At 36.8% G+C, this 25,014-nt stretch overlaps 1 long non-coding RNA gene and 1 pseudogene across 1 annotated transcript in view; one reads left to right on the top strand and one right to left on the bottom strand.

Annotated features, from left to right (window-relative positions):
- Positions 1-25,014, bottom strand: part of LOC147369910 (uncharacterized) — a 237,439-nt gene that overhangs the window by 39,708 nt on the left and 172,717 nt on the right. The gene's annotated exons all lie outside the window — the stretch shown is intronic.
- Positions 2,099-2,693, top strand: LOC147369911 (histone-lysine N-methyltransferase SETMAR pseudogene; annotated as a pseudogene).

A 25,014-nucleotide genomic window follows, 5' to 3' on the forward strand; every position in this document is an offset into this window, starting at 1 on the left:
CCTAAGTACTCAATAGCACTTGTCTAAAACAAGTACTATTAATTTTTAAAAAAAATTATCTATTTTTAATTGAGGGATAATTGCTTTACAATATTGGTTTGATTTCAGCCAAACATCATTACTATAACTTTTATCTTCAAACTCCAAAATGCAGATTATGTATCTATGTCATACCTATGAAATAAAATTAGTAGCTATTTCTATTGCTAAAGAGCATTTGTAGATTATGAAAAAGTTGTAGAGATACAATCACATTAAATTTCCACACAGTCACAAATGTAAAAAAACTCACATATTCTCAGAAGAGATAGGATTATCTCATTTTTTTTTTTCTAATACAGGAAACATTTCTGTAAATAAACAAGTCTTTTGTAGTGTCAAGCAATTGCTTTGGCAAAAAATGGTACTACAGAATAAAAAATTAATTCAGTTCATAGCAGACTGTTAAGCTGGACAAGCTTTATTCCAAAAATAAATAAAGGTCTGTCACTGTAGTTTTCCCAGACTATAGCAGTCTTTCATACAAGATAGTATCTGTAATATCATTGAAAATAAACATGACTATTTTCTATCATGCATAAAAATATATATTTATGTTTATATTTTATTTCTATATACCAAGCAAATCATTTTGTATTTGTGAATGTTTTAAATTATGTAATTTGTGAGAAATAAGGAAATCTTACAACAACAGTGTGCACAGATTGCTTTAAAATTGAAACGTTGCTATAAGGAGCCTCACACAGCAAGATGCCTTTCCTTACACAGTAAGAGACTCACCTTTTGTGAAATACCCTCCTGCACAGGCTTCTAACATTGTGATCTTTTTTTTTTTCAACCTTGCAGAAAGCCGCTCAATATCTACAGATTCTATGAAGCAGAAGTCATGCTGATTTCTGAAAGGTTCAAAAAGTTGGGGTCCAACAGGTTTCTTCTCTGATCAAATTTTTGCTGAATCCACTGCAGCAAATTTCCTGTGTGTATTAAGTCTTCAGTGGAGACTGAATCCAGTTTACTACTAAGGCAGCCCCTCCCTTTCGTACTACCCCCCTAACCCTTCTCCAACATGTTGAAGGAAGGAAAATCTTTCTTTTCTATCATCTTTAGCAGAATGATAAATTCCCCAATCCAGTGGAATTACTCTTTAAACTGTTTTAAAAACATATTTGTTGTATTATATAGGCTCAGGGCCTCAGAAAAGCAGATAAGTGATCACACAGCATACTAAAACCTTCCCTGATCTAGGAGTTATAAAACATGCTATTCTATATAACTCTGATATTATTTCTGATATTATCTCTAGGTCTCAGTTTTATCACTTAAACAATGACATAGTGGAACATGGTAATGTGTCATCTTCCTAATGGATTATCTGATTCTAAAATAGAACAGTTTTAACATGAATCATTCAGTATTTTCTCTCTGGTTTCCTACAAACACAAAGAATTGATAACCTGCCAAAGCCTAATTTACCATGGAACATTATTTATTGACCTTAGCAACTTAGTTATCACAAACCACTGAATATATCTTCTACTAATGTTCTATTTTTACATGAAATAATCTTATTTTGATTTTTGCAACTCTGAATGTGTTAAGATATCTTCATTAAACAAAAATGTCTATCAGTGACAATGGTTTCTGTTTTTTTTTCCTAAATACCAATTTTTCGTATATTAAAGGAAATGGTAAAATAGGTTGGCCATGTATTTGTTGGTATGGTAATCTTCTTCCTTTTATTCCCATAAAGGTATCTTTATTTTCAAGGTTCACATAACCTCACAGCTTTCTGAGATAACACCTAAGAAAACTACCATATATTTGTCCATAGCCTGAGTTTAGATCCATACATCCAACACTCATCTTTTCACATAACTGTTCAAAGAATACTACTGTTAATATTAGATTAGTGTAAAAGTAATTGCGGTTCTACATCATTGAAATTTGCTGTTTGATAATGGAATATATTCTTAAATGTGGTTAATGGACATGAGATTGAGCAAACTATGGGAGACAGTGTAGGAGAGGGAAACCTGCTGTGTTGCAAGCAAACCAGTCGCAAAGATTAGGACATGACTTAGTGACTGAACAACTAGGATACATTCTTAAATATGATTATGTTATATATCATTTTAATGCACATTTCTCACTTTATTTTTTTTGCTAATGACTTGTTATTTCTATTTATTTTAGACTAGGGAAATGATGTTAGACAAAAAGCAAATTCCAGTGTTTTTCTTACTCGAGTTCAAAATGGGTTATAAAGCAGCAGAGACACCTCGCAACATCAACTATGGATTTGGCACAGGAACTGCTAATCAATGTACAGTGCAGTAGTATTTCAACAAGTTATGCAAAGGAGACTAGAGCCTTGAAGATGAGGAGCACAGCAGTCAGCTATAGGAAGCTGACAACCTCCAATTGAGAGGATCATTGAAGCTGATCCTCTGACAACTACATGAGAAGTTGCTGAAGAACTCAGTGTTGACCACTCTATGGTTGTTCAGCATTTGAAGCAAACTGGAAAGGCAAAAAAGCTCAATAAGTGGATGCCTCATGAATTTACCAAAAAAAAAAAAAAAATTTGTTTTGAAGTGTTATCTTCTCTTATTCTATGCAACAACAATGAACCATTTCTTGATCAAATTGTGGTGTGCAATAAAAAGTGGATTTTCTATGACAATCACGAATGACCAGCTCAGTGTTTGGACCAAGAAACTCCAAAGCACTTGTCAAAGCCAAACTTGTACCAAAAAAGGTCACAGGTCACTGCTTGGTGGTTTTCTGTTGGAATGATCCACTACAGCTTTCTGAATCTCAGTGAAACCATTACACCTGAGAAGTAGGCTCAAAAATTGATGAGATGCACTGAAAACTGAAATGCCTGAAGCTGGCATTGGTCAACAGTAAGGGCCCAATTCTTCCCCATGACAACATCTAACTGTACATTGCACATCCCACACTCCAAAAGTTTGACAAATTGGGTTACAAAGTTTTGCCTCATTTGTCATATTCAGCTGACCTGTTGCCAACCAACTATCACTTAATTCAAGCATCTGAACAACTTTTTTGTAGGGAAAACACTTCCACAATCAGCAGGATGCAGAAAATGCTTTCGAAAAGTTTGTCGAATCATGAAGCACAGATTTTCACACTACAGGAATAAACAAACTTATTTCTCATTGGCAAAAATCTGTTGATTTTAATGGTTCCCATTTTGATTAATAAAGCTGTGTCTGACCCTAGTTATAAAGATTTAAAATTCACAGTTTGAAACTGCAAGTACTTTTTCACCAATCTAATACAACTCTACTTTGTACTGTTACATTTCCAATCACCATTATGATTTATTAAAGATCACTGATTGATTTCTACTTGGCCAAGTTAGGAAAAAAAAGTTCTCACCTGAATTAAGCATAGCATTCTATAAATGGGACTTCCCTAGTAACTCAGACAGTAAAGAATCTCCCTGCAACTCAAGAGACAGAGGTTCAATCCCAGTGTGGGGAAAGTCCCTTGAAGAAGGGAATGGCAACCCACTCCAGTATTCTTTCCTGGAGAATTCCATGGACAGAAGACCTGGTGGGCTACAGCCCATGGGGTCAAAAAGAGTTGGACACAACTGAGCAACAAAAAAACACTTTCACTTTTCACTTTCACTTATTTTGTAAATAGACACTGTAGGTAGTAACACAATGGGTGACAAGATGGGACAAAGTAAACTATTACATATTAGATGTGTAGATATTAGATATCTATTAGATATTTAGAAACTATTAAATATTTAGAATGAAAAATATGGCAAAAAAGACTAGAATGCTAGTTTAAAAAAAAAAAACACTAGAATGCTACTTTAAAATTTTTAACAATTGAGTTATATTCTGTAAATATTGGATATAAAATAGTACTAATAAAAGGCAGGGCAATTCAACACACAATAATTTTAAAAATAAAGCTAAATTGGTATATGTTCATTATTCCTGAAACAATAAAAGAGAAATGCAATAGTAACGTTCAGTCAGTTCATTCAGTTCAGTTGCTCAATCATGTCTGAATCTTTGCAACCCCATGAATTACAGCACGCCAGGCCTCCCTATCCATCACCAACTCCCAGAATTCACCCAAACTCATGTCCATCGAGTTGGTGATACCATCCAGCCATCTCATCCTCTGTTGTCCCCTTCTCCTCCTGCCCCCAATCCCTCCCAGAATTAGAGTCTTTTCCAATGAGTCAACTCTTTGCATCAGGTGGCCAAAGTATTGGAGTTTCAGCTTTAGCATCATTCCTTCCAAAAAACACCCAGGGCTGATCTCCTTCAGAATGGACTGGTTGGATTTCCTTGCAGTCCAAGGGACTCTCAAGAGTCTTCTCCAACACCACAGTTCAAAAGCATCAATTCTTCGGCGCTCAGCTTTCTTCACAGTCCAACTCTCACATCCATACGTGACCAAAGGAAAAACCATAGTCTTGACTAGACGAACCTTTGTTGGCAAAGTAATGTCTCTGCTTTTGAATATGCTATCTAGGTTGGTTATAACTTTCCTTCCAAGGAGTAAGCGTCTTTTAATTTCACGGCTGCAGTCACCATCTGCAGTGATTTTTGAGCCCAGAAAAATAAAATCTGACACTGTTTCCACTGTTTCCCCATCTATTTCCCATGAAGCGATGGGACCAGATGCCATGATCTTAGTTTTCTGAATGTTGAGCTTTAAGCCAACTTTTTCACTCTCTACTTTCACTTTCATCAAGAGGCTTTTGAGTTCCTCTTCACTTTCTGCCATAAGGGTGGTGTCATCTGCATATCTGAGTTGAATAATATTTCTCCTGGCAATCTTGATTCCAGCTTGTGTTTCTTGCAGTCCAGTGTTTCTCATGATGTACTCTGCATATAAGTTAAATAAGCAGGGTGACAATATACAGCCTTGATGTACTCCTTTTCCTATTTGGAACCAGTCTGTTGTTCCATGTCCAGTTCTAACTGTTGCTTCCTGACCTGCATATAGGTTTCTCAAGAGGTAGGTCAAGTGGTCTGGTATTCCCATCTCTTTCAGAATTTTCCACAATTTATTGTGATCCACACAGTCAAAGGCTTTGGCATAGTCAATAAAGCAGAAATAGATGTTTTTCTGGAACATGCTTTTTTGATGATCCAGCGGATATTGGCAATTTTATCTCTGGTTCCTCTGCCTTTTCTAAAACCAGCTTGAACATCAGGAAGTTCACTGTTCACATATTGCTGAAGCCTGGCTTGGAGAATTTTGAGCATTACTTTACTAGCGTGTGAGATGAGTGCAATTGTGTGGTAGTTTGAGCATTCTTTGGCATTGCCTTTCTTTGGGATTGGAATGAAAACTGACCTTTTCCAGTCCTGTGGCCACTGCTGAGTTTTCCAAATTTGCTGGCATATTGAGTGCAGCACTTTCACAGCATCATCTTTCAGGATTTGAAATAGCTCAACTGGAATTCCATCACCTCCACTAGCTTTGTTTGTTGATGCTTTCTAAGGTCCACTTGACTTTTTCAGTTTTTCACTCTCCTCTTTCACTTTCATCAAGAGGCTTTTTAGTTCCTCTTCACTTTCTGCCATAAGGGTGGTGTCATCTGCATATCTGAGGTTATTGATATTTCTCCCGGCAATCTTGATTCCAGCTTGTGCTTCTTCCAGTCCAGCATTTCTCAAGATGTACTCTGCATATAAGTTAAATAAGCAGGGTGACAATATACAGCCTTGACGTACTCCTTTGGTTTTGCTGAATTAGTAATATACATAGCTTTCAACAAATGTATACACTAGCATTTTGCAATGTTGGAAGTACACACTGCAGATAAAAACTGTCTGAAGCATTTGGGCAGTATTACATTTCAGGAAATGGATAGGCCACTTACTCAAAGGTGTAAAATAAAACTGAACTGATGGCTAGATCAGAAGGCTGTGTAGTCAGAAAACCACCGTATTAGATTATTGTTAAACATGCACAGTGCCCCCCAACACACATGTGTAATAGTACTTAAATGGATAAATGCCAGTGTGCAGAGAGAGTTAATTCCAAGAACAGAGGGAAAAATTGAGATCTTGAGTTATAATAAGATTAATTATTAAAATATATTTTAGCTTCAAATGCTTGCTAATATTTAAAACTCTTTACTTTTATAAAGTTGATGAGAAATGTTAAAAAATGATTTGAATTTATATTGCCTTTTGTTGTAAAGTCACATTTATTAAAAATGCTCTTTAAACTACTTTACGCCTCAATAAAAATATTTTATGCAGAAGCTGTTAGTGTATTAGTTCTTCAAGCCCTGAAAATGCAGTTCTTTTCATTCTAGCAGTTACTACCTGAACACTTACAGAAGACAGTTTCATTGTGCCTGATTAGACTTACTTAACAAAGAGGATCCAGTTATAAATGGTCTTATATTGATAAATTCTATTGCTGCTTTATGTAACCTTTGTCAAAGAAAGTTAATTAAAAATGGATGCCAAATCTATATAGAATTTTTAAAATATATTTACATTATTTACTTTCTTTCCCATACAATTCAGACATATTACAAAATACGCACTGTAATTGGATTGCTAATTGTTTCCTATTCATTGAGAACATACCCTTTACTACTGCAGGTTATTTTCTAATATTAACTAGTATTTACCCTTGCTTACATTTTCTTCTTGCTTTACTTGATTTTCTTGATTTCAGTGTAAATCATGTCAACTCCCTAACTATATTTTCATGCATACTTCTTTTTGAGTATTTATTTATTTATTTATTTATTTATTTCTAATTTTATTTTATTTTTAAACTTTACATAATTGTATTAGTTTTGCCAAATATCAAAGTGAATCCGCCACAGGTATACATGTGTTCCCCATCCCGAACCCTCCTCCCTCCTCCCTCCCCATACCATCCCTCTGGGCCGTCCAGTGCACCAGCCCCAAGCATCCAGCATCGTGCATCGAACCTGGACTGGCAACTCGTTTCCTACATGATATTTTACATGTTTCAATGCCATTCTCCCAAATCTTCCCACCCTCTCCCTCTCCCACAGAGTCCATAAGACTGTATTTATAAGTATTATCAATTCTTTATTTAATAGACAATGCCAAAAAAATATTCAAACTACTGTACAATTGCATTCATTCCACTTGCTAGCAAGGTAATGCTCAAAATCCTTCAAGCTAGGCTTCAGCAGTAGGTGAATAGAGAATCTCCAGATGTACAAGCTGGATTTAGAGTAGGAAGAAGAACCTGAGATCAAATTCCCAGCATCAACTGGATCATAGAAAAAGCAAGGGAATTCCAGAAAAGCATTACTTTTGCTTCACTGACTATGCTAAATAAAGCCTTTGATTGTGTGGTTCACAACAAACTGGAAAATTCTTAAAGAAATGGGAGTACTAGACCACCTTACCTGTCTCCTAAAAACCTGTATGCAGATCAAGAAGCAACAGTTAGAACCGGACATGGAACAATGGACTGGTTCAAAATAGGGAGAGGAGTATGTCAAGGCTGTATATTGTCACCCTGCTTATTTAACTTATATGCAGAGTACATCATGAGAAACACTGGGCTGGATGAAGCACAAGCTGGAATCAAGATTGCTGAGAGAAATATCACCAATTCAGATATGTAGATGATACCATTCTAATGGCAGAAACAAAGACTTAAAAAGCCTCTTGAGGAGGGTGAAGGAGGGGAGTGAAAAAACTGGCTTAAAATTCAACATTCAAAAAACTAAGATCATGGCATTCAGTCCCATCATTCCATAGCAAATAGATGGGAAAAATGTATAAACAGTGAGATTTTATATTCTTTGGCTCCAAAATCACTATGAATGGTGACTGCAGCCATAAAATTAAAAGACCTGATTTTTAGAAGAAAAACTATGACACATATAGTCAGCATGTTAAAAACAGAGGCACTGCCTTGCCAACAAAGTTCTATATAGTTAAACCTATGGTTTTTGCATTCAGTTCAGTTCAGTCGCTCAGTCATGTCCAACTCTTTGCAACCCCATGAACTGCAGCACGCCAGGCCTCCCTGTCCATCACACACTCCCGGAGTTTATTCAAACTCATGTCCATTGAGTCGGTGATGGCATCTAACCATCTCATCCTCTGTCATGCCCTTCTCCTCCTGCCTTCAATCTTTCCCAACATCAGAGTCTTTTCAAATGAGTCAACTCTTCACATGAGGTGGCCAAAATATTGGAGTTTCAGCTTCAAAATCAGTCCTTCCAATGAACACCCAGGACTGATCTCCTTTAGGATTGACTGGTTGGATCTCCTTGCAGTCCAAGGGACTCTCAAGAGTCTTCTCCAACACCACAGTTCAAAAGCATCAATTCTTCTCCACTCAGCTTTCTTTATAGTCCAACTCTCACATCCATACATGACCACTGGATAAACCATAGCCTTGACTAGATGGACCTTTGTTGACAAAGAAATGTTTTTGCTTTTTAATATGCTATCTAGGTTGGTCATAACTTTCCTTCCAAGGAGTAAGCATCTTCTAATTTCATGGCTTTTGCATTAGCCATGTACAAATGTGAGAACTGGACCACAAAGAAGGTTGCTTGCCAAAGAATTGGTGCTTTCAAACTGTGGTGATGGAGAAGACTCCTGAGAGCCCTTGGACTGCAAGGAAATCAAGCAAGTAAATCCTAAAGGATATCAACCCTGAATATCCATTGGAAGGACTGATGCTGAAGTTGAGTCTCTAATACTTTGGCCACCTGATGCAAAGAGTTGACTCATTGGAACGGACCTTGATGCTGGGAAAGATTGAGGGCAGGAGGAGAAGGAGACAGCATAGTATGAGATGGTTGGATGGCATCACTGACTCAATGGACCTGAGTTTGAGCAAGCTCTGGGAGTTGGTGATGGTCATGGAAGCCTGGTGTGCTGTAGTCCATGGGGTTGCAAAGAATTGAACATGACTGAACTGAACAAATATTTTACAGTGTAGATATAAGAAAATTATTTGGCCAAGTCCTAAACATATCAGTCATATATTTAGAGCTTACTGAAAGGCTAATCTTTAAAATTCCCTTTAGAATAAATGGCACCCCACTCTAGTACTCTTGCCTGGAGAATCCCGTGGACAGAGGAGCCTGGTGGGCTGCAGTCCATGGGGTTGCTAAGAGTAGGACATGACTGAGCGACTTCACTTTCAATTTTCACTTTCATGCATTGGAGAAGGAAATGGCGACCCACTCCAGTGTTCTTGCCTGGAGAATCACAGGGACGGGGGAGCCTGGTGGGCCGCCGCCTATGGGGTCGCACAGAGTTGGACACGACTGAAGCGACTTAGCAGAAGAATAAAAAATTAAGTTAAAAATTAGCTTGGCATACAGTTTTCCCCAATGCATTTATTGTTTACAGGAAAGAGTACTCAAGATACAATCTCTAAAACATCAGTAGAATCAGATAGCAAGTACTGGGAAAACTGAGCTGTTTGGCCAGTAGTTTTGAAGGATTAGTGTGTCACAGAGGTAAGCAGATTTTATATTGTAATACTTACAGGACTTTTAATATAGTACATTGCATTATGAGGACATAGAAAGACATATGTATGAAATACAAAATTTCCTAAATTTATTTAGGCTTTATTCTGAGAGCATCACTTAGAACTAGTGTCTATCAAGCAAACTAAAATAGAAAAAAAAATCAAACACATAATATTTTAAATTTATTTATTGCAGTTGGTTTGATTTGGTTTGGTTTGACTTGCACCTGCATAATTGATTCAATTCTTTACATAAAAGGGAACAGAATAGATAGGAACATAATTTTCCTAATGATATTGGACTGTTTGTCATCTATTTATTCTGCTAATATTCTTTCTTTAAATTTGTATGTTAGGTCAGTGCATAGTCTTGATTTAAGAAGGCATGAGGAAATGAAAAGTTGAAGTAATGAGAGGTTTTCTAATGACTTGTCGGTCTCTCTACTTTCTTAGTATATTATAGATGAGACGGTGTCTAACAAAACTGTCAAAATATTTTCTATGGAGTCAGATGAGGGAAGTGTTCTTTAGAGAAGCTGGACTGATGAAAGTAGTTTATTTTCTTTAATAAATAAGACAGTGTCACTTATATACCTTATTCTGTTTAAGGAGAAAGTCGGACTCAAAACTTAAACATATGTTTATTCAAGTATATCTCATAGAAATTCAAGAATTAAATTCATCTGCCTTATGTAATTAAAATTCTAGGGTTGCTTATAATATAATTGAATTATAAGGTGCCCTGTGAGCTTTAACACCTTGAGGGAGAAAGCCATAAAACTAAATGGCTCTCTGGCTGACTGCAAAATGAATGAGGCCTCTATAATTCATTAACAGATGATGTCAACATCCTTAAAACTTGAATAAATAGCCCAACTTCTTAAGAACTTTTGTCTATTTCAATCTAAGTAAAACACATGCTTGACTTACTTGTTTTCTCTGGGAAAAAGTATATGAGTTTTCCAAAAGACCCACATCATTTGTAGCTTATTTTTTAAAATTATTTTCTCCACTTCAGCTCAGATATGCTTGCCTTTCCATTTTTGTTTTTAATTAATTTTAACATTTATGAATATCTCTTCAGGAAATGTTTAATCACGAGTAAAAAATATAAACTAGTGTTTATATACCAGAGGTGTGTATGTGCATGTGTGCATGCATATGTGTATTTAATACAGTATTGTCATGAAGCTTTGTTAGTAAGGTCAAGAGATAAGAGACAGGAAGTGAGAATAAGAGAAAGTTTGAGATAAAGAGAAAGAACAAAAGTAAAACACACAGGACAGAGAATTACATTGTGGTCATTTTGAACCTTTTTAGATTCTTTTTCTCACATTCATGTGTTCATTTTGTATAAGGCAGACAGCTGACAAGACTCCCCACGATTGTTTATCAGTGTGTACTGCTGTGGATCTAAGAGGAAAAGGAATATGTCACAGAGATTTTACTCAGTTGGGGTATTCTCTCTATCTTTATCACCAGAAGCATTTCTTAATTAATATAATACTTCACTGTAACATGATACATTCACCGTAGATACTGGAGACTTCAATATACCAGTGAGAAGAAAGATTGATTTCAGATGACTGAAGGAACATTTTTAAGAAGGGACAGATTTGGTGAGGATGTATTGTGAAAACTAGTTCTTTCAGATTATTAGGTCAAAAACAAATCACACTTAATATTATATTTCACTTTCTATCTTCTATTTCCCATTTCTCATACCTCTGCTGGATTAACCAACTAAAACCTTCATAGTCACTAAGGCATTTCATTAAGATTCCATTTAATAGTATCAATATTCTGTTTTGTTTCTTGGAGAATCTGGTTAACGTTTCTTTCCAGCAGGCCTTAATAATCAAAGGGGTTTACATGTGGGCAGATTAGATTCAAAATTTTATACACAAATGACAACACTGACTTGCTGGAGAAGTCTCAACAGACCTTTTATTCAGATGTGGCACATGCTTATTTTCATTTTAATGGCTTTGTAATCCTTTTCTCTAATGTATAAGTGCTTGTGACTCTTTATTTCAAAGCATCATGAATCTATCTGTGCTAAATACATAAGGAATATGCTGTCATAGAGAAACAATGATGATCTTAGACGTCCTAATGCAGTGCCTTTAAAGAGATTTTACACAGAAAACGGTAATTCTTTTGCCTGGGATAAATGAGTAACTGCCACATTTATCAAATTAGTCATAGGAAGTTCTTTTTTAAAAAATTAACAATGTATGAAAATTGCAACTTAAGTGGAATCATATGGCATTAAAGTGTGTATCTTATTTGTCCTGGTCTTATAGTAGCTCATGTGTCTAAAATAAGGATAATTCCTTTAAAATTGTATTGCTTAATGCAGGTATCAGTTAAGTTTCTATTTCAGTTATTGTGAATAGAAGTTATTTTAATTGTATCTAGAGGGATATCCTTGCTATATGCAATCTTATTAAATTATATCCTGATAAAAGACTAGGTCTGTGGCAGAAATTGTAACCTTGATTGCAATTCAGACTTTTCTTAACTTTATGAGTGAAGCACACACACACACACACACACATACATACACAGTTAGCTAATAGGTAGGTAAGTAGGTAGGTAGACAGATAACTAATAGGCAGGCAGACATCAAGGATAAATTCAATTTACCTGATTAGCACAAAGTAAGCATCTACTGGGTTTCCCAGGTAGCTTATTAGTATAAAGTATGCCTGCCTACCAATTCAGGAGACAGACACAGAGATGGGGTTTGATCCCTGGGTAGGGAAGATCCCCTGGAGTTGGAAATGGCAACCCACTCCAGTATTCTTGCCTGGAAAATTCCGTGGACAAAGGAACCTGGCAGGCTACAGTCCATAGGGTTGCAGAGTATGACATGACCAGGCACACGCACACACACCCATAAGCATCTATTATGAATATTCAGAACTACCTAGAAGCACCCTTTTTGCTTTCACTCAGTATATCCACTATTTTCTCCAGAGGGAAATCAAGCTTTGGCTTCTAACAATATATACAGGTCATGCCTGATTCTGAACTTTCAATAAAGTGAGTCTTATACATATCTTTGATTTTTCTATATCTTCTTGTTTTACTATTGTTTGTTATAGTCATCCATGCTATGTTGTTCAGTTGCTCAGTTGTGTCGGACTCTTGGTGACCCAACAGACTGCATCCCACCGGGATCCTCTGTCCATGGGATTTCCCAGGTAAGAACACTGGAGTGGGTTGCCATTTCCTTCTCCATGTGATCTTCCTGACCCAGGGATGGAAATTATATCTCCTGTTTGGCAGGTGGATTCTTTAACAATGAGCTACTTGGGAAGTCCCATTCATGCTATAGCCCATAGTTGATAGTTTTCCATTTTATTGTGGTAGAATATTGTATACACCTGCACATATATCTTAATATAAATAAGAAAAAAAAAGTTTATTCTGATGTTGAACACTTGTATTGTTTCCAATTTGAGGTAACTATAAAGACTGTTATGAACATTTTCTATAAGTCTTTCATTACACTTATGGATACATTTTTGGATATGGGATAACTGAATCTTAAGGTATATAGTTTATGTTCAGTAGCTATTATCAAACTGTTCTCCAAAAATGTTTCTATCAGTTTATTGGTAATGGCATGTTTTTAGAGCCTTCCTGGCTTAATATCCTTGAAAATTTTGGAATTGCAAATATGTTTTAGTCATTTTAGTAGGTTCAGTTCAGTTCAGTTGCTCAGTCGTGTCCAACTCTTTGTGACCCGATGGACAGCAGCATGCCAGGCCTCCCTGTCCATCACCAACTCTCAGAGCTTACTCAAACTCATGTCCATCAAGTCGGGGATGCCATCCAACCATCTCATTTCCCTTCATCCCCGTCTCCTCCTGCCTTCAATCTTTCCCAGCAACAGGGTCTTTTTCAGTGAGTCAGTTCTTTGTATCAGGTGGCCAAAGTACTGGAGTTTCAGCTTCAGCATCAGTCCTTCCAATAAATATTCAGGACTAATTTTCTTAGCAGGTAAACAGCAGTATCTATTGAGTTTAATTTGCATTCCTTTAAGAAGGATGACATAGAAAAAAAAAAAAAGAAGGATGACATAGAACACTTTTTATGTACCATCTTTTCACTTGAATAGCATGTTTCTTCCACATCATATTTGGTTATCTTTGTATTTTTGACTGATTCATAAGCTTGGTTATCTGTATTATAGCCTTGAGAAGAGTCATTTGTCAATTACATATAATTCAAATATCTTTTCCCATTTTGTGGGCTTTCTTTTCTTAGTGGCATCTTTTGATAAAGAGATGTTTCAAATTTCAGTGAAGTGCAACATACAAATTTTTTGTTTATTCTTTTTTGTGTCATGTTTAAAACATTCCCAAACTCACAACCTAAAAGACATTCTCTTCAATATATTTTATTATTTCATCTTTCATATTTTTATTATTAGGGCTCTAAAGTCTTTATATGTGATAGTCAGTATTCCCATCTTCTTCAACAATTACTTTTGTTTTCTTGTCAGTTTGTATTGCATAAATTTCCCAACTTTTTATCAATGTAAAGTACATACAAGTATGCAGCTCAATAAATTTTCTCAAATGAAATATACACTTCTGGTCATCACGCGGAATAAGAACAAAAATAGTATTAGCATCTCAGAACTCGTAACTGGCTTCCAACCGTTCATTCTGACTTCTAACAGTATAGTTTAAGTTTGTTTGTAGTTTTTCTTTATAAAAATGGAATGCCTCAGAACTCTTTTGTGCTTGACTTCATTTGCAGAACATATATTTGAAATTCATTTGAAGAGCTGGGTGTAACTGTTTATTTGCATTGCACTATAGCATTCTGAGTGCGTGCTAAGTCTCTTCAGTTGTGTCCAAATCTTTGTGACCCTGTGGACTGTAGACTGCCAGGCTCCTCTGTCTATGAGATTCTGTAAGCAAGAATACTGGAGTGGGCTGCCATGCCCTCCTCCAGGAGATTTTTCTAACTCAGAGATCAAACTCTCTTCTGTCTTCTCCATTGGCAGACAGGTTGTTTACCACTAGTGCCACCTGGGAAGCCCCAATATACCAAAATGTATTATCCCTCTTACTGCTGAAGGATATGTGGATGTTTTCCAATTTTTGTCCAATATAAGTAATGATTGCCAAAAATATTTCAGCACATGTATTTTTATGACCTATAGATCCATTTTTGTTATAGTGCAAGAGTAGAACAGTTCAGATATAATAAACCATATTGTTCTGTGGGTCCACAGTTGAATGACAAATCATTGCAAAGTTTTTGATTTAAACAAAAATAATTTTATTTGCTCATTATCATGAAGTCTTGACTGAACACAGCTGGGCAATTTTTCTGCTAGTGTTTCTTCCTCATGCTGTTGCTGCTGCTACTGCTAAGTCGCTTCAGTCGTGTCCGACTCTGTGTGACCCCAGAGACGGCAGCCCACCAGGCTCCCCCGTCCCTGGGATTCTCCAGGCAAAAACACTGGAGTGGGTTGCCATTTCCTTCTCCAATGCATGAAAGTAAAAAGTGAAAGTGAAGTCGCTCAGTCATGTCCGACTCTTGGCGACCCCACAGACTGCAGCCTACCAGGCTCCTCCGTCCATGGGATTTTCCAGGCAAGAGTACTGGAGTGGGGTGCCATAGCCTTCTCCGTCTTTCTCATGCAGCTGCATCTAATTCGTCAGTTGGGGCTTGGGTTAGCTAAAATAATGGAGTACCAAGCCTAGTTTCTGCTTGTAGTTACAGACTTCTTTCCATGTAGCCTCTTCATACGGGCTCTCTATCCAGCAAGACTGAATTTCTTACACTTTGCTTAAAATTCCCAATAATGCAAACCACAGGAGTTGCCAGACCTTTTTAAAACTTTGGTGCAAAACTAGCACTGCATCACTTTTACATTTTATTGGCAAAATCATTCCTTAATTTCAGGCCAAAGTGAAGAAAATGAAACTCCATGAGATCCTGAATGCTGAGATATTAAGGTTCATTAGAGGCCCTCGATATAAAAGACTACTCCATCTACCCTCATAGTTTTTATGGTAATTGTTCTGTAATTTTCCATTCTTATACTGTACTTGTTAGATATTGAGATTGAGGTCATGCTGGGTTCAGAAAAAGAGCTGGCATGTGTTCTCTTTTTTCTGTTCCCAGGAACTTTTTGCTCAATATTATTGGGTTTTCCTTTCTTAAAAATTTGGAAAAACTCATCAGAGAAGCAATATGAGAGTGGAATTTTCTTTGTGGGGATATTTTAAATAAAAGATTCAATTTGTAGGCTAAATATTGACCTATTTGTGTGTTTTTTTTTTTCCACAAGGTTACAGTTTTGAGAATGATATTCATTTAGTATATATATTTGACACTTAGGCATCAAATATTATCTTTTCTCATTGATGTCTAATGGAAGTATGGGCTTCCCAAGTATGGTGCTAGTGGTAAAGAACCCACCTGCCAATGCAGGAGACCGTAAGAGATGTGGGTTCGATCCCTGGGTCAGGAAGATTCCCTGGAGGAGGACATGCAATCCACTCCAGTATTCTTGACTGGAGAATCCCATGGACAGCAGAGCCTGGAAAACTATAGTCTATAGGGTAGCAAAGAGTCAGACACAACTGAAGCAACTTAACACATACACAATGGAAGTACATTACTAGCTCTTTTTTCATTTCTGGTAGTGCTAAATTTTTTATGTCTTTTTTATAATTATTGATAAAATTTTACTAGTTTTATTAGTCTTTTAAAAACACTAACTTTTGTTTCTATCAATTTTTTTCTCTTATGACTTTTTTGGTATACTCATGGATTTGGCTCTATCATTATTATTTGTTTTTACTTTCTTTGAAGTTGAGAGGATATGATTTTTATTAACTTCCTAAAATGGAAATTTAGTTGGCTGATTTTAAGCCTTCTTTTTTAAGATATTTAAGACTACACATGTTATTGTAAAAACTGGTTGAATTTAGTTCTTCATGGTGAATGGAATGACAGGTCTAGACATAAAAAGCTTCTTTAAATTTCATTTTGATGATTGTTAGTATATTATTGTTTAACTGCAATTATTTGGGGTTTCTAGTATTGTTCTCCTTACTGATTTTTAGCTGAATTCAACTGTAGTCAAAGAACATATGCTGAACTATTTCAAATATTTAAGGACTTCTGAGGCTTTATTTATTGCCCAGCATATGGTTTATTATTATTATTATTATTTGGTAAATTCTCTAAGTATACTTGAAAAAGTATAAGTTCTCCCAATTTTGAATATGATTTTTGCTCATTAGTCAAGTTAGTTTTCATCTTTAATACTGTTTCTGTTTGTCTGTTTCCCTAGCAGCTATTGAGAGAGATTTCTTAATATTTCCCAGTATCTTGGTGATTTCTCTATTTCTCTTTGCCATTTTTGAATTTTTACTTTCTGCATTCTGAAAACGTTACAGGGTGTGGTATGTACATAAGTGTGTTATAATCCTGATAGCTTAACCTCTTCTTCATAATGAAATGCTCCTCTTTACCTCTAGCAAACTTTCCTGCCTTAGAACACTCTTACCTGATAAAATTATAGCTTCATTAGCTTTCTTTTTGTGGTTAATTTTTTTTTTTACTTCCTTTTAGTTTCAGACTATCTGCAACTAATTTTTATAGAGTCTGTATATCTAAATTTTTTATTTAGATCAGAAACCCATATGTGAAAACAACCCTCAAAAATTAGCCCATTTTTCAGGACTTCTATCTTCTCCTAAAGATGGGTTATGATTAAAAAAAAAAAGTATAGATTTTATTTTCATGGAGGAGTGTTTCCAAATTATTTGGGCAACAACTACAAGAAATAAATTTTATTTTAATCTGTGTAAATATATTTTACTTAGTTAGTAATCTAATGCTATTAATGAACGTGCTTAATTTGCCTCCTGGGCTTCCATGGTAGCTCAGCTGGTAAAGAATCTGCCTGCAATGCAGGAAACGCTGGTTCAATTCTTGGGTTGGGACTATCACCTGGAGAAGGGACAGGCTACACATTCCAGTATTCATGACGTTCCCTGGTGGCTCAGCTGGTAAAGAATCTGCCTTCAAGGCGGGAGACCTGGGTTCGATCCCTGGGTTGGGAAGATCCACTGGAGAAGGGAAAGGGTACCCACTCCAGTATTCTGGCCTGAAGAATTCCACAGACTGTATAGTCCACAGGTTGCAAAGAGTTGGACATAACTGAGTGACTTTCGCTTCACTTGACTTACCTCCTAACCAGGTACTCCACACAACAGTATACTGACTCAGGTTTTTTCTATGTTTCAACCTCACTCAGTCAAAGCCAAGATATCTTTTTTATTGCAGTAAGAACACTTAATATGCCAACAAATTTGGAAAACTCAGCAGTGGCCACAGGACTGGAAAAGGTCAGTTTTCATTCCAATCCCAAAGGCAATGCCAAAGAATGCTCAAACTACCGCACAATTGCACTCATCTCACATGCTAGTAAAGTAATTCTCAAAATTCTCCAAGCCAGGCTTCAGCAATACGTGAACTGTGAACTTCCTGATGTTCAAGCTGGTTTTAGAAAAGGCAGAGGAACCAGAGATCAAATTGCCAACATTCACCGGATCATGGAAAAAGCAAGAGAGTTCCAGAAAAACATCTATTTCTGCTTTATTGACTATGCCAAGGCCTTTGATTGTGTGGATCACAATAAACTGTGGAAAATTCTGAAAGAGATGGGAATACCAGACCACCTGACCTGCCTCTTGAGAAATCTGTATGCAGGTCAGGAAGCAACAGTTAGAACTGGACATGGAACAACAGACTGGTTTCAAATAGGAAAAGGAGTACATCAAGGCTGTATATCGTCACCCTGCTTATTTAACTTATATGCAGAGTACATCACGAGAAATGCCAGACTGCAAGAAACACAAGCTGGAATCAAGATTGCCGGGAGAAATATCAATAACCTCAGATACTCAGATGACACCACCCTTATGGCAGAAAGTGAAGAGGAACTAAAGAGCCTCTTGATGAAAGTGAAAGTGGAGAGTGAAAAAGTTGGCTTAAAGCTCAACATTCAGAAAACGAAGATCATGGCATCTGGTCCCATCACTTCATGGGAAACAGATGGGGAAACAGTGGAAACAGTGTTAGACTTTATTTTTTTGGGCTCCAAAATCACTGCAGATGGTGACTGCAGCCATGAAATTAAAAGATGTTTACTCCTTGGAAGGAAAGTTATGACCAACCTAGATAGCATATTCAAAAGCAGAGACGTTACTTTGCCAACAAAGGTCCGTCTAGTCAAGGCTATGGTTTTTCCAATGGTCATGTACAGATGAGAGAATTGGACTGTGAAGAAGGCTGAGCGCCGAAGAATTGATGCTTTTGAACTGTGGTGTTGGAGAAGCCTCTTGAGAGTCCCTTGGACTGCACGGAGATCCAACCAGTCCATTCTGAAGGAGATCAGCTCTGGGATTTCTTTGGAAGGAATGATGCTAAAGCTGAAACTCCAGTACTTGGGCCACCTCATGTGAAGAGTTGACTCATTGGAAAAGACTCTGATGCTGGGAGGGATTGGGGGAAGGAGGAGAAGGGGATGACAGAGGATGAGATGGCTGGATGGCATCACTGATTCAATGGCTGTGAGTCTGAGTGAACTCTGGGAGTTGGTGACGGACAGGGAGGCCTGGTGTGCTGCGATTCATGGGGTCACAAAGAGTCGGACACGACTGAGTGACTGAACTGAACTGAAGAACATTTAATCTGAATTCTACCCACTTAACAAAATTCTAAGTGTACAATACAGTATTATTAACTATGGGCTCAATGTTGTTCAGTAGATCTCTAGACCTTATTTCTATAAAATCAAGATAATCTCTAAAATATTCAGATAACCTTAGATGCATATTAGAAAGTGAAAGAAGTGAAAAGGCTACATACTATAATAAGAGCAACTATATGACTAAAAAAGAAAAAACTCTGGAGACAGTAAAATATCAGTGCATACTAAGGGCTTGGAAATAGAGTAGGGTAGAAGAGGAAGGCAATGACAACCCACACCAGTACCCTTGCCTAGAAAATCCCATGGATGGAGGAGCCTGGTAGGCTGCAGTCAGTGGCGTCACAAAGTGTCGGACGCTACTGAGAGACTTCACTTTCACTTTTCACTTTCATGAAAGAAATGGCAGCCTACTCCTGTGTTCTTACCTGGAGAATCCCAGTTATGGGGGAGCCTGGTGGCCTGCCATCTATGAGGTCACATAGAGTCAGACACGACTGAAGCAACTTAGCTGCAGCAGCAGAAGAGGAAGAGATGAGCACAGAGGATTTTTAAGGCAGTAAAAATGCTCTGTGTTATATTATAATGATGGCTAGCTGGCTTTAGAAAAGGCAGAGGAACCAGAGATCAACTTTCCAACATCCTCTGGATCATCGAAAAAACAAGAGTGTTCCAGAAAAACATCTATTTCTGCTTTGTTGACTATACCACAGCCTTTGACTGTGTGGATCACAATAAACTGTATATAATTCTGAGAGAGATGGGAATACCAGACCATCTGACCTACCTCTTGAGAAACCTATATGCAGGTCAGGAAGCAACAGTTAGAATTGGACATGGAACAACAGACTGGTTCCAAATAGGAAAAGGAGTACATCAAGGCTGTATATTGTCACCCTGCTTATTTAACTTCTATGCAGAGTACATCATGAGAAACGCAGGGCTGGAAGAAGCATAAGCTGGAATCAAGATTGCCGGGAGAAATATCAATAACCTCAGATATGCAGATGACACCACCCTTATGGCAGAAAGTGAAGAACTAAAAAGCCTCTTGATGAAAGTGAAAGTTAGAGTGAAAATGTTGGCTTAAAGCTCAACATTCAGAAAACTAGGATCATGGCATCTGGTCCCATCACTTCATGGCAAATAGATGGGGAAACAATGGAAACAATGGCTGACTTTATTTTTCTGGGCTCCAAAATCACTGCAGATGGTGCCTGCAGCCATGAAATTAAAAGACGCTTACTCCTTGGAAGTAAAGTTATGACCAACCTAGATAGCAAATTAAAAAGCAGAGACATGACTTTGTCAACAAAGGTCCATCCAGTCAAGGCTGTAGTTTTTCCAATGGTCATGTAAGGATGTGAGAGTTTGACTATAAAGAAAGCTGAGCACCGAAGAGTTGATGCTTTTGAACTGTGTTGTTGGAGAAGACTCTTGAGAGTCCCTTGGATTGCAAGGAGGTCCAACCAGTCCATCCTAAAGAGATCAGTCCTGGGTGTTCATTGGAAGGACTGATGTTGAAGCTGAAACTCCAATATTTTGGCCACTTGATGTGAAGAGCTGACCCATTTGAAAAGACCCTGATGCTGGGAAAGATTGAGGGGAGGAGGAGAAGGGGACGACAGAGGATAAGATGGTTAGATGGCATCACCAACTCAATAGACATGGGTTTGGGTGGACTCTGGGAGTTGGTGATGGACAGGGAGGCCTGGCGTGAATGGGGTCACAAAGAATCAGACATGACCGAGCGAATGAACTGAACTGAATATGTCATTATACATTTGTCTAAATCCACAGAATGTATAACATCTAGAATGAACCCTAATGGAAACTATAGACACTGGGCAATTATGATATGTCAATGTAGGTTCATCAAGTGTAACAACTGTACCACTCTTGTGGTTGTTGACATAGGGGAGGCTATGCATGTGTAGGGTCAGGGTATATATGAAAAATATCTGCCCCTTCTTTCAATTTTGCTCTGAACTTAAAACTGCTCTCAAAATATAAAGTCTTTAATTAAAACTGTAACTGAAAGCCATTAAATAATTTTAATGGAGATATTAACATTATCTAATGTACATTTTAATGGCACTTTTGTTGCTCTATGGAGTATGTAATTGAGGGGCCAATGAGTAGATGTAGAGAGGCTGTTAGAGCAGTAAATGTGAGAAATTTTTATCTTCTCTGCCAAGGTTTCAGCATTAGAAATTGAAATACTTTGACATATATTAGATATATTTTGTATATAGTACAAACAGTAACTTTTTATGGATTGGATATAGGAATGGAAGAAGATGACACAGAATTAAAGATGTCTTTATAATAGTTTCTGCCATGAATACATAAACAATTTATGGTACTGTTACAACCATGGCTGGGCAAATATACCTCTTTGTTCTAATGTATACTTTCACTTTCTAAAGTGTTCCAGTTATAAAAAATGATAAACTTGGCACAGCTTTGGAGGGAATGGAGATGATATCTGGCTTTGTGTATGATTGAGGAATATAATAAACTCAAATGGAGTTTTACAAACACCACAATTTTAATACTTTAAGTTGGGAGTCAGATGTCAGATAAATAGTAATATATGAACTGAATCCTTTCATTAAATTTTGAGATTGACACACTTAGCTTGGAAATACTTGGGCCTTGCCTATTACTTTTGTGTGCAAAAAAATTCTAAGAATTTCTTAGAAAACACCAACCTTTTTATAAGAATGGTATTTTTTCCTACTTCCTCAATCTTTTGAGAATGGTCTTGCTAACATAAAGATCATTAAAAGACACATTATTTTCTTCTTCTTCATATGCTGATAAGATATTACAAGAAAAAATATGCAATTCTGAAATACTGGCTTTATTTCACAGCCATGCTACAACTTCAGGTATATCTCAAAATTACTTGGTAACATTTTATTCATCTTTTAAACTTAAGTTCAGTTCAGTTGCTCAGTCATGTCTGACTCTTTGTGACCCCATGGACTGCAGCACACCAGGCTTCCCTGTCCATCCCCAACTCTTGGTGCTTGCTTAATCTCATGTCCATTGAGTTGGTGATGCCATCCAACCATCTCATCCTTTGCCATCCCCTTCTTCTCCTGCCTTAAATCTTTCCCAACATCAGGGTCTTTTCCAATGAGTCAGTTCTTCGCATCAGGTGGCCAAACCATTGGAGTTTCACCTTCAACATCAGTCCTTCCAACGAATATTCAGGACAGGTTTCCTTTAGGATGAACTGGTTGGATTTCCTTGCAGTCCAAGGGACTCTCAAGAGTCTTCTCCAACACTACAGTTCAAAAGCATCAATTCTTTGGTGCTCAGCTTTCTTTATAGTCCAAGTCTCACATCCACACATGACCACTGTAAAAATCATAGCTTTGACTAGATGGACCTTTGTTGGCAACATCTGCTTTTTAATATGCTGTCTAGGTTGGTAATAACTTTTCTTCCAAGGAGTAAGTGTCTTTTAATTTCATGGCTGGAGTCACAATCTGCAGTGATTTTGGAGTTCAAGAAAATAAAGTCTGTCACTATTTCCATTGTTTCCCCATTTATTTGCCATGAAGTGATGGGACCAGATGCCATGATCATAGTGTTTTGAATGTTGAGTTTTAAGTCAGCTTTTTTACTCTTATTTTTCACCTTCATCATCAGGTTCTTTAGTTCTTTTTCACTTTCTGCCATAAGGGTGGTGTCATCTGCATTCTAATACAGCTATCTTGATTCCAGCTTGTGCTTCAGTCAGCCTGGCATTTTGCATGATGTAGTCTGCATATAAGTTAAATAAGCAGAGTGACAATATACAGCCTTGACATACTCCTTTCCTGATTTGGAACCAGTCTGTTGCTCCATTTCCAGTTCTAACTGTTGCTTCTTGATCTGCATACAGATTTCTGAGGAGGCAGTCAGGTGGTCTGGTACTCCCATGTCTTTCAGAATTTTCCCGTTTATTGTGATCCACAGAGTCAAAGGCTTTGGCATAGTTGGTAAAGCAGAAGGAAATATTTTTCTGGAACTCTCTTGCTTTTTTGATGATCCAACAGATGCTGGCAATTTGATCTCTGGTTCCTCTGCCATTTCTAAATCCAGCTGGAACATCTGGAAGTTCACTGAACATCTTGAACATCTGGAAGTTACTTAAGTTAAATATAAGAAAAGAACAGGTAATAAAAACAAATTCTAAACTTGTTAAGATTTTATCTAATTAGCCTTAGGATTCTACAGATATCAGTTAGAGAAATGATTCCCCAAGAAATTGAAGTGTTCCATAATACAAGGTCACTGGGTAGAGGAAACAGAGATCATAGTTCAGAGCTGCCAAGAAGGTTGAAATTTGAGGGTTACGATAATGGAGAGAAAAGCATTACAAGGAAAAGTAGTTGGATAAATTTGCATGCATGTGACCTTATGTGTCTTTGGCCAAATCATAAGTTCTCTATCCACAGGGTGAGACTCTGCAAAACCTGGGAGAAAACATCAACTGGATATCACTTCTTCAAATTATAACTTCTCTAGCCCTAGTGAGGGCTTCCCTGATAGCTCAGTTGGTAAAGAATATGCCTGCAATGCAGGAGATGCCAGTTCAATTCCTGAGTGAGGAAGATCTGCTAGAGAAGGGATAGGCTACCCACTCCAGTATTCCTGGGCTTCCCTTGTGGCTCACCTAGTAAAGAATCTGCCTGCAGTGAGGGAGATCTGGGTTGGATCCCTGAGTGAGAAAGCTACTCTGGACACATCCCAAACAGGCCTCCAAAAAATGCCTTAATAGAGCACTCTAATCCAATAGTAAATATATTGCTTGTAGGAATAAAACTCTACAATCTAAAAAAAAAAAAAAAAAAAAAAAACTAGTATCTCAATAAAACAGGCACACAAAAGGTAAGAAAATCACAATTATAAGTTCTCAAGACATGTGAAGAAACAGAAAAAAAAAAAAGGCCATATTGAGGCAAAAACCTGTCAATAGGATGAAACTAAAGACAGCTTATATGTTGAAATTAACATCCAAGGAATAATGATCAACATAATGAGTGAATATATGGGCTATTTTAGAAAAATAAATAGAAGCTGTTAAGACAAATGAAAATTCTAGAACCGAAAGATAAAATATCTAGATTTTAACTAAATAAAGTTTAAAAACAAACAATACAACAGAACAAAAGGTACTTGAAGATACAGCAAATGAAATCATGGAATGTGGAAAAAGAAAAAGATATGAAAAACAGAACAGGTTTTTAATGACCTGTAGGGTAATATTATATAGTCTAATAAAGGTTCTGGAATCCCAGAATTAGAGGAGAAAAATTGTGGAAGAGAAAAATGCTTGAAGAAATAATGGCTGAACATTTTACAGAACCAACTAAATGGAACATACTCTACATTTTAAAATATAAATACCTATTTCATATAAAATATAAAAAGCATAAATATAGATTAAAGTCAGTGTGAAGGTTCAACTATATTAAAATCAGAGTATATATTTATAAAATAAAAATATATAGATACGTGATAAGTAAAATTAAACACTGGAAAAATGTATAATACACAAATAGTAAATATAAGAAACTTTATCTGCCTATATTATTAGGCAAAGTATAATTCACAAAAAATAATATCAAAGATAAAAAGGTTAATTCCATAATAATGAAAGTACTTTTTAGCAGAAAGATGTTAATCTTACATGTAAGATTAAATACAGCTCTTCAAAATAAAGAAATAAATAAGATAAAAGTTGAAGATTT

Source organism: Bos grunniens, chromosome 7 (genome assembly GCF_055505025.1).
Source record: "Bos grunniens cultivar Pamir isolate PY7600 chromosome 7, Bosgru_T2T1.0, whole genome shotgun sequence".
Taxonomy (NCBI): domain Eukaryota; kingdom Metazoa; phylum Chordata; class Mammalia; order Artiodactyla; family Bovidae; genus Bos; species Bos grunniens.